We start from the raw sequence: 11721 nt of genomic DNA on the forward strand, positions 1-11721 counted from the left end.
GTGAAAATATCAGTCACTTGCTCCTTGGTGTTGCAATGCTTTACTTCTAGCTTTCCTTTTCCAACTTGTTCCCTTAAGAAATGGAACTTGGTCTCTATGTGTTTACTCCTCCCATGTGAGATTGGATTCTTTGCAAGGTTGATGGCTGATTTGTTGTCCACACAAAGTTGCACAGGTTTCACATGATTCAGCTTCAAATCGCCAAACACAAATTCAAGCCAAACACATTGACAAGCTGCCTCTGCTGCAGCTATATACTCTGCTGCAGCTATATACTCTGCCTCACAAGATGAGAGAGCAACTACCGTATGCTTCTTAGAACACCAAGAAATTGGTGCTTTCAGATATTTAAAAAAATATCCGTAGGTGTTCTTTGATGGCATTTCATGTGTTCTTCTTGAATCAAAGCAGTGAAAGTGATGCGGAAGCAATGGGTGAGTGAAACAAAGCCCTCCTAGGAGTTGTGTTGGCTTTGAAGGTGCATGATGAGTATGGGTTTGAGAGGTTCGGCCAGCTCAAGGGAGAAAGGTGAAAGGATTGAAGTTTATAGCCTAGATTTCTAGGAGAAGTAAAGCTAGTGCACAAAATTGGCAGCATAACAATACTCAATTAAACTTGAAAAATACAATGAGATAGCCTTCCTATTTATAGGCCATCTTGGACGTAAAAGGTAAGCTACTTTCTAATGAAAAGAAAACAAAAATTAAATGTAAAACCTAAGCCATGTGCCATGTGCAATGACCGGCCACACAAACCTAGTTTCTAAAATGTTTCCTTCACAAAGTGCTTTCTATACTATCCTATCTACTAAGTACCCCTAATGGGCCTTTATGCAACAAAGCCTTCTCTTCCCAAACCGTAGCTTGGCTCATGTGTGTGTGAAGCTAGACGGTCTAGGGCTCTTCATAGATGCTCCTTATGTAGCCATGGCTAGACGCTCCATTTGGAAGACTAGACGCTCCTTTGAGAGGCTAGACGCTCCTTTGTGAAGCTAGACGGTCTTAGTCTTTTGGCTTTCATAGTGTGGTGAGCTTGGGCCCTCTTCCATCATTCTTCCTTCCCACTTTATCACCACACCAATCTGAATCACCTCAAGCCTCCAAACAGTCTTCAAATTCATTCAAGCTTACTGAAAACAGTAAGCCATACTCTGCTGTCTCCTTAAGATACCTCAATATGTGTTTTGTTGTTGCCATATGAGAGACTCTTGGATTACACATGAATCTGCTTCCAACTGCATAGCTTATGTCAGACCTACTGTTGCAGATGAACCTCAAACTTCCAACAATTTGTTTAAACAAAGTATTATCTACTGCAATCTCCTCCAAGGCTTCTATGAGTTTCAAATTTCCAGCAGCAGGCACCCTAGCTCCATTGCATTGATCCATATTGAATCTGTTGAGCACTTCATTAATGTACTTCCTTTGATGCAGGATAATACCTTAATTTGTGTATACAAATTCCATTCCCAGAAAATAGTTAAGCATTCCCAAATATGTCATTTCAAAAACAACCTTCAATCTATTTTTGAATTTCTCAATCTTTGTCATTGAGCTCCCTGTGATTAACAATTCATCCACATATAGACATACATAGATCAAGATTTGACTTTGTGACTCTCTTACATACACTCCATATTCCACTGAACACTTTGTGAAGCTTAGCTTGAGCAAAAACAAATCTATCAGTTTATTCCACACTCTAGGAGCTTGTTTGAGTCCATAGAGTGCTTTCTTGAGTTTGTACACTTTGTGGGTGGCATCCTTTGCTTCAAAACCTGGTGGCTGAGTCACATAAACCTCCTCTTCTAAAATTTCATTCAAGAATGCAGATTTAACACCCATTTGATAGATTTTCCAATTTCTAGAACTGGCCACATCAATCACCAATCTAATGGTTTCTAATCTAGCCACTGGTGCATAGACTTTAGTGTAGTCTATTCCATATTTCTGTAGAAAACCCTTAGCAACTAATCTTGATTTATGCTTGGCTATGCTGCCATCAAACTTGAGTTTTATCTTGAAAACCCATTTGACATCAATTGGTCTTTTTCCCTTTGGCAAAGCCACTAATTCCCAGGTTTCATTTTTCTTCAGTGATTCCAGCTTTTCAATCATTGCACTCTTCCACTTTCTATCGACTATTGCCTCCTTCCAAGTGATTGGCTCAATGTCTGCCACAAATGCTAAGTGAACCAATTCTCCTTCATCAGTGATCAAATTATCACTGTAAACTTCATGACATGTTAATCTAGAAGAAGGAAATCTTTGTCTTTGTGATCTTCTAGATTCTGGCTCAACTATACTTTCATGCTCTTCATCTTGTTATTGTCCACTATCTTCTAAAACACAATGAATTTGTTTTACATATTTGCTCCAATTCCAGGATGCATTGTCATCTACAACAAAATCTCCGCTGATGAGAATTTGCTGGTTTACTGGGTTGAACAACCTGTATGCACCTGTTGGATGATATCCAATTAGGATAAGAGATTCACTCTTATCTTCCAACTTCTTCCTCTTCTCATCTGGAATAGGCCTATAGAACAATGAACCAAATATTTTCAAATGACTAACAATTGGTTTAAGTCCAGACCAAATTGTTTCTGGTACAGCTGCCTCCAATTTTTTTGTAGGACACCTATTGAGAATATAGGTTGTAGTGGTGATAGCCTCTCCCCAAAAGCTATTAGGCAGCCCCTCGCCTTTGAGCATGCACCTTGCCATATCATGCAAAGTTCTATTTCTTCTCTCTGCAATTCCATTATGTTGTGGAGTGTAAGGAGATGTAACTTCTTGTTTAATTTCTTTTGCAGCACACAATTCTTCCAGCTCTTTGGAATTGAATTCTCCACCTCCATCAGTTCTGAAAATGGTTAAGGCGTAGCCTGATTACCTTTCAACCTTAGCACAAAATTCTACAAATCTTCCAAATACCTCACCTTTCTCCTTTAATAGGTAAATCCGGATTTTTCTGGTGAATTCATCCATAAAAGTAAGAAAATACCTATTACTTCCAAGTGAATTGCTATCAAGAGGGCCACATACATCTGAGTATACAACCTCCAAAGGCTTCTTTGCTCTTTGCAGTATTGAGTTCTTGAAATTCTTTCTTGATTGCTTCCCAAATAGGCAACCTTCACAAGTCTTATGAGATAGGTTGATTGGTGGCAACCCTGTGACTATTTGTTTACTGCTTAGTTGGTTCAAAGTCTTGAAATTCAAATGGCCAAATCTGTAGTGCCACACCAAATTTGTTTCCTCCTTATCCCTAATTGAAGACAAGCATTGTGCAGTTGATGTATTAAGGTTAGTCTTAAAAGTCCTATTTTTAGACAAAGGTGCCTTAAGAACTAACACTGATTTCTGATCATAGATCTTGATGGAATTCTGCTCCATTAACATTTTGAATCCCTTTTCCAGTAGTTGGCCTAAGCTGAGAAGATTATTCTTCATTGATGGCACATATAGGACATCATTCATACAGCCAACTCTTCCATATTTACAAATGAATCTGACCTTGCCAATTCCTTCAGTAGAGATCATACTTTTATATGCAAATCTCACACTGTTTTTGACATTAGAATAAAAATCCATAATCCACTCCCTGTTGCAAATCATATGATTGGAACAACCTGTGTCTAAGTACCAACTTGAAGCATCTTCATCCTGATTTGTAGTGGCCATCAATAACATTTGATCTAAATCAGAATCTTCATCTTCTTGAGCTAGATGTGCTTCATCTTTCTTGGAAAATTTTCCAGTGTTGTTACTGTTATCAACTCTCCAACATTCAGCTGCAAAATGACCATACTTTCCACAGTTATAACACTGCAGTTTTCTTTTATCATGGAATTTCTTGGATCCATGATCTTGACTCCCTTTACCAGCAGCCAATTTCTGCTTCTGCACACTATTTTGACTCTAGTTCTGATTGCTTAAAGCAGGCCAGTCACTTGATTGACCTCCTTTTCCTCTTCCTTTCTTTTTCCAACCACTTCTTCCTCTACCTCTGCCAGCAGTTTGAGCCTGGAAAACTTGCTCTACTACCTTTTGTTGAAAGTAACCGCTGCTCATGTGCTTCAAGAGAATTCTAGAGTTCTTCTACTGTCATTTCATCAAGATCCTTGGATTCTTCAATTGCCACGACAATGTGATCAAAAGCAGGAGTCAAAGTTCTAAGAATCTTTTCAACCACCTTTGAATCAGGCAACTGCTTATCACAGTCTCGCATGGAATTTGGAATTGCTTGGATTTTACCAAAGTAATCACACACTGATTCTTGATCAATCGTGGACAACAATTCAAATTGTCTTCTGAGTGATTGTAGCCTCACCTTCTTAACCCTACCAGTATTTTCATAGGTCTGTTCCAGTATGTCCCAATTATGCTTGGCAGATTCAGCTTTTGAGATTTTTTGGAAAATGGCGGATGAGACACACTGATGCAGTAACATTTGTGCCTTGCAATCAATCTTTTTATTTTCTTTTGATTGCTTCTCAGACTTTTTCTTCTGCTCCTCTGTTTCAAGCTTGGTTGAATCTTGAAACCCAATCTTGACAGCTTCTTCTAATTCTTGAAAACCAAGAATGGTTTCCCTCTTCACAATCCAATCATCATAATCCTTCTCATCAAACACCAGAAGACTCCCTGAAACCACACCAAATGCAACCATGACAGTTATCACCTACAACAGTCAACCTCCAATTCTTGGCCTGTAAAACAACAAATCCTCCTTTACTCAAAGTTCCAGCAACAATCTTACCCTCACTGTCAGGAAACCACACAAGTCCCCTCCCTATGCTCTTAATACTAATTTGTTGGGAATTAATTGATAATTGGAATTGAAACTGAAATCTCTTATTAGAAAAATGTACTGATACAATACAAGCAATGTTATTTATAGCTGTCAAAAACAGAATGAATTAAAACATTATGATAATAGAAATATCTAGCTTTAAGTTTTTGGATAGTTAGAGTTAACAACCTAACTCTTTTATTTAGCTTATTCCAACAGGAACAAGTTAGAAAGAATGATGTTAGACTAAAAACACAAATTGCTCAAGAAAATCTTAATCTTCAAAAATAAAATAAAAAAAATGACATCTTATCTCGATAAAGAAAACATTTTGCATGCTTTTATCATCTGATCGAGATAATTCTTTTTTCTATTTCTTTTACATTGTCTTCTCCATTTCGTGTGGTGCCTAACTTACCTAAATTAGGTAATAAGATCCACAATAATGGTACCACACAATTCAATTTTTTTTGTTCTTTCACCATGTTTACATATCCTCCAAATTTTATCCTTTCACATTGTCCTTAAGTTTGCTACTTTTTACAGGTGGATAGGTGACCCGGGTGGAATTGCTCACCTAGCTCCATTAATAAGGTGGCACCCTAATTTGGATCTGAGGACATATCTTTTGGGGGAAACCTAATGGAGGATTATCCTCAAAGCTAAAAGCAGAGAACAATCTCAAGATATATAGAATAAATATTTGTCTTAGCCTGTATAAAAACTTGTAAAAAGTATAGTAGATAATTATTCATATCTTGTTTTTTTGGACCATTTCTAGAGTAGGCTCTTTTTCCAAGACACTCTAAAACCCCTTACTTTTTTGATACAATCAAGGGTTTCTAGAGCATCTTAAGAAGCTTGGGTGACACCTTCATAGATTATTAGAGCTCACCATGGTTAAGCTTGTTTAACTAGAGTTATGGTAGCTTAAGGAGCAAGATACCTCCATCTTTTTCACCTATAAATAGGTGACTTTCACCTTTTGTATTCAGATTTAGAAAATATTGAATGAATACATAAGGCCACACCTCTTCCTAGATTTAACACCTAAGAACTCACCACACGGATTGCATCAAATGGTCAATTTGGGCCTAGTGAGAGTTCACTTAGGAAGTCAAAATCCAAGTAGAGGGTCAAATTAGAAGTCAACATGCAACTTTGTCCATTAAGAAAGTTAAAACCTTAATTAAAAAGGTACGAAGAGAGTGCAACATGACTTACAACACACCCATATGGCTAATCAACAAGTGGAGGAGCATTGAAGCTTATGAACAATTGGAAAATCAAATAATTGAGAAATGTGGTACCTGCTTTGCATGGAATGACAAAAAATCTTAGTGTAACTGCACTTTGCACAGTTTAGTCCCACATCACCTAGACCATTGAGTGTTAAGAGCTCCTATAACTATAAATAAGAATTGAACTTGCATTTTAGCTTATCTTCTTGTTTTTTAAGTCACTTAAAAATGGGAGTATCTTTCTCCTAGGTTCTCCACCAAGGAACCTTCCTTAGAAGTGGGTACCTCTCAAGTTTCTCTCTTGAAACTTGGAAGAAAGTTTGAATTTCTTTGCAAGTCTTCCGTTGATGCTAGAAATTGCTTCCATCATTTGGCATTAAAAGTTTGACTAGAAGGTTTTTCAAGAGCTAAGTGTCATTTCCTTTAATCCATTCATTTTTTCACGTTTGAATTCGTATTATCCATCTTTTCATGAGTTTAGGATAGTTTTATTTCAATGTTAATCCATATTTTTTCATATTTAATTGGTTCAAGTGTTTGTTCCATTCTTGAATCAATGTTTAGGACTTCTATTGTGTGTTCTATCTTTTATTTCAATTAGATTTTTAACCTTGTTTACTTTTTCAATCCTCCATGTTTTGTCTATGGTTTTTTTAGTCCTTTACATGTCATAAATTCCTAGAAGTTGTCCTATTTTGCTTTACACAAAATTTACTTCAAAACAAAAACATGATAGCCAAACTAACCTAGGTTGTTTTCCTTGTTGTTTAAGTTCTTTTTCTTTTAGTTCATAAGAAAAAAATCTAAAAAATTCTCCATAAAAATATGTAGGTAAATTGTGCCATTACATGTGATATATCTTGAATTTATAAAGTTGAATTCCTTTACTTAACATGATACATGCATTTGTAGTTTGATAAAAGTGAAATTTTGATCTTATTTGTGAGTTGTGTTCGAAATTTGGTGCATAAAAATAAAATTAATGGCCTCTTGAATTGAAAAAAAAAGAGAAAAAGAAAAGATAATAGTGAAGGCCAAAAGTTGAAAAGAAAATAAAACCTAAAACAACTCACATTCACTCATTGATGCATATCCCAACTTTTACTAGTTGATAATATTGTTCTAGCATCTTTGAGTGGTTCTTTGCCTTTATTTATTTCCTATGAAAACTACAACTGCATAGAATTCATATAAGACTAGATAGGGCTTTATGTAATGGAGTGTGTATGGATGAATGTGATTCTTGTACTTATCAGGTTTTTGTTAAAAGTTGTTCTGATCATTCCCCTAATCTTGCTAGTAATTCTTTAAGGAAGGTTAGCAATTTTTTGTTTCTTTTCTATGTGGCTTCAGGACACTTCATGTATGTAGCTTATTCATGATTCTTAGGCTAATAAGGTTGTTGGTTGTCCGATGTTTATTTTGGAACATAAGTTAAAAAGGGGTAAAATGGAGTTCCAAGACTAGAATAAAAATTCTTTTGGTAATGTTCACAGTGCAGTTCTTCTTAAGCAGGGTCTCCTCCTTGGTATTCAACAAAAATTAGAGACTGCTAGTTTGACTGATATTGGTGGGCTTCTCTATCAAGAAAAGATTGCTAAGGAGGAGCTTGATCATTCTCTTCACTGTCAATATTTGTTTTGGAAAGAAAGGGCTAGATGTTATAGTTTAAAGATGAGGATTGAAATACTACTTTTTTCCATGCTGTGATCAAGAGGAGAAATCATTCTAGTGGGATTCATCGTCTACGGATTGATAATGAGGTTATTGAGGATCCTAAACTCATTGAGGATCATATTTTGGACTTTTATAAAAATCTTTAAGTTGAGTTTATTTTTAATATTCCAGATACAAGTAATATGGAAGATTTTATTGGTACTTATGTTCCTGAGCTAGTTTCCTCTAAGGAGAATATGATGTTGATCAAATGTCCTTATTTTTCTGAAATCAAGAATGATGTTTTTAATCTTAATGGTAATAGTGCTCCTGATCCTAATGGTTTTGGTGGTGTTTTCTATCATTCTTACTGGGAAATTATTGGAATAAATGTTTGCAATGTTGTTCAACAATTTTTTTAAACAAATATGGGTTCTCCGTAGAATGAACAATAATGTGGTATCTCTTATTCCTAAGATTCAGGGTGTTGACTTCATTAAAGATTATAGGCCAATTGTTGTTGCTAATTTCAAATTTAAGATTATTTCCAAGATATTGGCAGATAGGCTTGTACTTTTGGCTACTAGAATCATTTCTCCTAATCAATATGGGTTTGTGCAGGGTAGACAGATTTAGGATTGCATTGGTATTGCTTCTAAAGCTATTAGCATGCTTTTTAAAAAGGTTAGAGGAGGTAATGTGGCTTACAAAGTTGATATTCAAAACTCATTTGACACTCTGAGTTGGAAGTTCTTATTATTAGTTTTGACACACTTTGGTTTTCACCCCTTGTTTGTCGGTTGGATTAGTACAATTCTCCGTTCAGCTATGCTTTCTATCATAATAAATGGCAGTTTGGTGGGTTTTTTTCCTTGCAGTAGAGGTGTCAGACAAGGTGATCCTTTGTCTCCTTTGTTAGAATGTATGACTTTAAACTAAAGGGCGGGGGGGGGGGGGGTGTGAATGGTTTAAAGAGGGTTTTAGCAAACTTTTAAGTCTAGAATGAAATCACTTCGAGAAAACTTGATTAAGAAATCAGTTTGCCAAAAACACAAAGCAAATTAGCACAACACCAGAAAAACAATCGGTTGTTTCGCAGAAAAACAATCGGTTGTTTCGCATAAAAACAATCGGTTGTTTATACCAGTTCACAAATATAAAGTGAATTTAAAAAGTTCAAGGGATAGAGAGAATGCACACAGAGGTTTATACTGGTTCACTCTTAACCAAGAGCTACATCCAGTCTTCCCAGAAACCACTTGGGAATCCACTAAGCAATCAACCCTAGATTACTTACAACACCACCAAAGAAGTGACCTTGATCCCCTCAAGACACACACTTCCTTTGGCTCAGCACAAACACCACTAAGAATGCTGATCTTGACAACCTCAAGAACACACAGCACTTCTCAGCTTCACGCACAAAGTTTCTTCAAAGTACAAAAGGATTACACTTGTTACAGAAAAGATCTAAAATAAATACAAGATGAAAATCCTATATCACACTCTCTTATCAAAGCAATCTCCAACTCTTCAAAAAGCAAAATCAGTGAAAAACTCAAATCTGTTTTTTCTTTGATTAAAACTAAGTTCTTGTTTGTTACATAATCTGAACAAACTAATTATTGCAATCAAAGACTGGTCAAAGCATTTAAAACTGGAGTGTATTCAGTTATAAAATCATTTAAAGCTCAGTCAAAGCACAAAACAGTTTTCTGTTATGGTCCCAAAACAAACAATCGGTTGAATGCTCGAATCAATCGGTTGTTTTGGTTTGACAGCAAGTCAACCATCAAAAACAGTTTTCAACCTTTCTAAAAACACCTAAGTATAAAACAGTTGGTTGTTTCGACAAAACAACAGGTTGTTTTTCACTTAGTTTGAAAAACACTTTCAATTAAAAGGTTTGAGAATCCTTAAGCTTTGGATTCAATCAAGAGTGGATTTAACACAGATAATCTACCCCAGATCTTATTCTAAAACACATTAGCAACAACAAGCACATCCTGCCTTCCATCAACCTTCAAAGGGTTTGGATTCTTCAAAACTTGAACACACTTGATTCAACAATCTCCCCATATTTGATGAAGACAAATCCATGGTTGCTTGTGTTGGATTTGATTGAATATGAAGCAGTTCCTGCAAAAACAACATATATACAATCCAATGCTTCCTACGGCAGCAGGTTAGATTTTCACATGTTGAAAACAATATTTCAGACAAACAATCGGTTGTTTACACGAAACAATCGGTTGTTTCTATCAGCAGAAGCAGAAACAGTTTTGATATCAGAGATTTCAGCAGTTTTAAACAATTCCATAGACAGATACACAAGAACCAATCAATTCTCCCCTTATTTGTCTTCACAAATAGACTCTAACAGGTATTAAAACAGATTTAGGGAAGATTTTGAAAGTCAAGGATACCTAACTCATTTCGCAAAAAGAAGAACCTCTCTTTTGGTAATGGTTTTGTGAAGATATCAGCTAGCTGCAGTTTTGTCTCAACAAACTTCACTTCACAGTCCCCATTGCTTACATGATCCCTGATGAAATGATGGTGTATCTCAATATGCTTAGTTCTTGAGTGCTGAATCTGATTTTTGGTAAGATTGATAGCACTTGTATTGTCACACATCAAAGGGACCTTGCTAATTTGCAATCCAAAGTCTGCAAGTTGTTGTTTGAGCCATAGGATTTGTGCACAACAGCTTCTAGCAGCTATGTACTCAGCCTCTACAGTAGAGAGAGCCACACATGCTTGCTTCTTGCTATGCCATGAGATGAGGCTTGAACCAAGAAGGTGGCAAGTGCCACTTGTGCTTTTCCTATCTAGCTTGCATCCTGCAAAATCAGAATCTGAATAGCCAATTAAATGAATGGGAGAGTGAGAAGGATACCATAACCCAACAATTGAAGTTCCTTTGAGATATTTCAGAATTCTCTTTGCAGCTTTAAAGTGTGATTCCTTTAGATTTGCTTGATATCTTGCACAAAGACATACCGCAAACATAATGTCCGGTCTACTTGCTGTTAGATAGAGCAAAGAGCCAATCAAACCTCTGTATTAAGTTTGATCTACCCTTTTTCCAGCAGCATCTGCATCCATGTAGCAGCTTGATGGCATAGGTGTGTTTGCTTCCTTGCAACTCGCCATTTCAAATTTTTTGAGAATCTCTTTACAATACTTTGATTGACATAGAAAGATTCCATCCTTTATTTGCTTAACCTGCAATCCAAGAAAGAAAGACAATTCTCCCATCATAGACATTTCAAACTCACCTTTCATAGCAACCACAAATTCTTCACACAAACTATCTTGTGTAGCACCAAAGATGATGTCATCAATATAGATTTGCACAGGGATAATTTCAGAATTTGACTTTTTGATGAAGACCTATTCTCCTTTTTATTACTGCTCATGCAACATGCAACCACTCCCCCTGGAGCTAGCGAATCTTAACTAAAAATAGTTAAACTTGTATTGGCAATAGAAATCCACCTGTCGCGGGCACCAATGATCTTTAGGTGCTATCCGCAGGTCCACTTTCTGTTACCCAAACATCTCCCTATATTACTAGGGTTAATAGCAACTAGCCACGTGTAACAGATATGCAACAAAAACATACAACAAAATTATAATAGAGAAAATATTGTAATAAATAACGAGATTATATCCACTACACAAATATATCTTTTAACAGGTGCAACAATGAAATTACTTTGTGTACCCATCATGCACACTGGTCCTAACCTGACCAAAGTGATTGGCCCAGGTTTACATAGGCCCAAACACCGAGCAGGTCTCTCATGGAGTAAAATAATCGAGTAGGCTTCATGGTACAAAAGAACCGAGCATACGAAAATACTACCGAGAACCGAACACTGGTCAGTACAAATACTATGATCCTTTTACCAGTTTTATGAGTTTGGCTAGGAGGAATCTTTCCATTTTGCGCCCAGGTGTCCATTTACTTAATTTTACACTAAAAAATTGAAGAATTTTCTATCAATCATGTTAATAGTTT

The sequence above is a fragment of the Phaseolus vulgaris genome, chromosome 8, assembly GCF_051622355.1.
Source record: "Phaseolus vulgaris cultivar YP4 chromosome 8, ASM5162235v1, whole genome shotgun sequence".
Taxonomy (NCBI): domain Eukaryota; kingdom Viridiplantae; phylum Streptophyta; class Magnoliopsida; order Fabales; family Fabaceae; genus Phaseolus; species Phaseolus vulgaris.